The sequence below is a fragment of the Gossypium hirsutum genome, chromosome A10, assembly GCF_007990345.1.
Source record: "Gossypium hirsutum isolate 1008001.06 chromosome A10, Gossypium_hirsutum_v2.1, whole genome shotgun sequence".
Classification (NCBI taxonomy): domain Eukaryota; kingdom Viridiplantae; phylum Streptophyta; class Magnoliopsida; order Malvales; family Malvaceae; genus Gossypium; species Gossypium hirsutum.
Window position 1 is genome coordinate 96,701,098 of NC_053433.1, and position 3,968 is coordinate 96,705,065.

The 3,968-nt window shown below is 31.4% G+C and overlaps 1 non-coding gene across 1 annotated transcript; it reads right to left on the minus strand.

Annotated features, from left to right (window-relative positions):
• Positions 1 to 3,563: 3,563 nt before the first annotated feature.
• LOC121208708 (small nucleolar RNA R71) lies at positions 3,564 to 3,670 on the minus strand. The gene has a single exon (XR_005903838.1). It is a non-coding gene; the product is annotated as a small nucleolar RNA R71 (small nucleolar RNA).
• Between the last annotated feature and the right edge of the window lie 298 nt (positions 3,671 to 3,968).

The following is a 3,968-nucleotide window of genomic DNA, read 5'->3' on the forward strand; positions in this document are numbered from 1 at the left end:
GTAAACATAAATTTATACTACACATGTTTGTATTATACTTTATACACATGTAATTAATTTTTATCACACATTTTTCAGTTAAGGTTTATTTACTAATTTAGTCCTTTGACTTTTCTTTAATCTATAATTAAAATTTTACACTATATTCAATCTAGTCCTTTCACTAAATTAGCTTTAATTCAATCTAATTCACTTAACCAAAGTCTAATTAACTACACTACTAGGTTCGTAAATATTTCTAATAAATATTTACTAATTCATTTTGCGGAAATAATGACCCAAAAATTTGATTTTTCGATACCCGTAAATTTTGGGTCGTTACATGTGACTTGTTGAGAATTGGTATCTTGTTTGAATAGTTTAAATGACTATTGGTGCTAATTATAGAATGACATTTTGGTACCAAATGGTTTTGTTTTGGAAAGTAAATTATATGGTATGTATTGATGCAAATATACATGCAAGTTAGTTGATTATTTAGTCAAATTCTTACCATTTCTTATCATAATATTGCCTGTTGAACCATTTAGAATACCATTGGATTCCTGGGATAGCTCACACATGGTGTGCTAGCTCATATAATTATAAGCCGTCAATTCATGTACATGTATGCTCATACGAGCTTTGAATCGGTATGCTCACTCGAGCTGTAGATCGGTATGCTCACACGAGCTGTGGGTCGGAACATAGCTGCATAATGTTGCTCACACGAGCTGTAGAGTATCTGCAACACATGCAGGACCTCAGCCATCGGTAGGACGTTCAGGACCAGTACTCAAATCATGTAAACATTAATGACATGTCATTTGTATCCTACAGATGGATTCCTAAGGTTCAGACAGGGCTCAGTAATCGTTGTATGTCATTGGATATGTAATCAGTATATATATAGCATTTCATAACACATGTATAATTCAACCTAAAACATATAAGCACAATTTAATTACATGAACTTACCTCGATGCGTATACGTAGATCCAGAGGTGATTAATTCGAGATTTTCTCTTTGCCCCGATTTAAAGCCGTACGAGGTCTGTCTTGATTTATACATCAATAACTCATTCAATTTAGCCCAAAATTACATTTTTGGAAAATTACTATTTTGCCCCTATACTTTTAATTTCTTTACAATTTAGTCCTTAGCTTATAAAAATGGAAATTTTTGCAATTTCACCACAACCCACTATGGTGGAATATCAAATAGGTCCCTAGCATGGCCTATATTTCATTTATTTCACAATTTCATCATGTATAATTTTCTATTTTTTAATTTAATCCCTATTTGACAATTTCATCAAAAGTCTCTTAACAAAAGTTGTTTATCTAACAATAACCATCCATTTTCTATTATAAAACATCAAAAATCATGTATATTCAAAAATGGAAAAACCCTAACAGTTTAACAGTTTCACAAATTAGTCTTAGGGCTAGCTAGATTAAGCTACAACGATCTTGAAAACATAGAAATCATAAAAAACGAGACAAAAATACATACCAATGCAAGGGAAAATATGGTTTTCGAAACTTCAAGCTCCCATGGCTATTCTTTCCTTTTAATTTCGATTGAGAAAGATGAACAAAAGGCGATGGCTTTGTTTAATTTGATTAATTTTATCATTATTTACCTATTTACTAATTTAACCCTTAAAAACATTCAAAACCATGTACATCCACTATCACTATTTATGGTCTAATTACTATATAAGGAATTCCACTTTAAAATACTATAGCTATTTAATACCTTTAGCTATTAGAACTCAACTTTTGCACTTTACGCGATTTAGTCATTTTTATCAAATTGAGCATGTAAACGGTAAAATTTCTTAACAAAATTTTTATATGGTATTACTATCATGCTGTAAGATATAAAATAATAATAAAATAATTTTTTTGACTTCATATTTGTGGTCTCACAACCATTGTTCTGATTTCACTGAAAACGGGCTGTTACAAGGGCAATCAGAAAAGATTGAAGAAAACACTTGAAGGACACCATCGGAATCAACTCGAAAGTGGATCTCCATCAAGACTGAAGACCTCCTTTTAATTTATTTCGAAGTTTTATTGAGTTTCTTTATGTCTTACGATTTTTCTAACTTTGAGATGTTTCTATTCAGGATTATAAACTAAATTCCCTAGATACCTAGGAAGGATGGAACCTATGATGTATCCTTTTATTTAATTTCTATTTTTATGTGATAAAGACTTGATTCTTGTTCTCAATTTTGTGTGATTATTTATTGTTTTAATATTTTCAGGATATTAATTCATGTTTAATGTGCTTCATTTAGTGGAGCAAAAGTCCCCTTTTAAGAGTAGATCTAGCATAATTGAGTGGAGTTGCATGCGATCCAAGAAATAAGATGATACAAATCTACCAGATTAGAGTCAAATCTAAGAGGGGAATCCATAGATCAAGTTAATGTGACGATAGGTGTTTTAATTAGAAAGTGATTTCAGTTAATCAACCTAGAGTTAGTTATTCTTACTCTTGAAAGAGATATTAACATAATTTAGGGATTTCTACGGATCAAGACACAAGTGAATAAATCGTTTAATTCAGATTCATAATAAAAGGTGAAGTCAAAGTGGATTCTTTCCTAGGTATTGTCTATCTTATTGGTTAATATTCGATTATTTCTCTATTGCGTTCTTAGTTAAATTAGTTTAGTAAATTTAAATTAAAACACATCACCCCAAATTATCGACTAAATAATAGAAACATAGTAATTATTAATACCTTTAGTCTTCGTGGATACGATATTCTCTATTCACCATAGCTATACTATTGTTTGATAGGTGCACTTGCCTTTGTCAAATTTATAGTTAATTTAGTGACCATCAAGTTTTTGGCACCGTTTCCTGGGACTAAAATATTAGGAACACTTTATTTTTATTAATTTAGCAATTTTTATTTTTATTATAATTTTTGTTTTTAGTTTAATTTTTACATTCTAATTTTTCTTTTATTTACTTATGGCAAGTTCCTTTAGTTTATAACTAGAAGAAACCTGTCGGGACTATTGTTATTTGATAGTGAAATTGAAAGTATAGCTCGTAGAAATTGTAGAGAAGCAAGGTAGAGTCGAGAAAATTTAGTAAACGAACACAAGGAAACTTTTATTACTAAGGAGATAGGTGATAACCAAAATAATCAGCTACCTTCTGCAGTTGCTGTAGTTCCAGATCCTGTTCCTCGTACTATGTACGATTATGCTAAACCTACTCTAACTGTGGCTGAATCGAGTATTGTGAGACCCATCATTGCTGCAAATAATTTTGAACTGAATTTGAACACTATTCAGACGATACAACAATTTGTTCAGTGTAATGGTTTGCAAGACGAAGATCCAAATACTCATTTGGCATATTTCATGAAAATCTGCGATACTTTCAAGATTAATGGCATCACTAACGACGCCATTCACTTACGATTATTTCCTTTCTCATTGATGAACAAAGCTAAGCAGTGGTTGAACTCTTTACCATGAGATTCCATTACCACATGGGTTCAAATTACAGAGAAGTTCTTTCTGAAGTATTTCGCACCGGCTAAGACAACCAAGTTAAGGAATGATATCTCCTCCTTTGTGTATATCAATTTAAAGACTTTATATGATGCATGGGAGATGTATAAGGACTTATTGAGACGGTGCCCTCACCGTGGGTTACCTCTATAGTTATAAGTTCAAACCTTCTACAACGGTTTGAATCTCTCAACTAGACATTTAATCTATATAGTAGTCGGTGGAACTCTAAATAATAGAACACTTGAAGCAACTTATGAATTTATTGAGAAGATGACACTGAATAATTATTAGTGGCAAGTCATGAGGACTAAGCTGATGAAAGTAGCCAATGTTTTCAACTTAGATACAGTCACCATGTTATCAAATTAGCTAGAACTTTTAAATAGGAAAATTGATGGTTTATATGTTTCTACGCAAGTACATCCGCTGATGCAATGC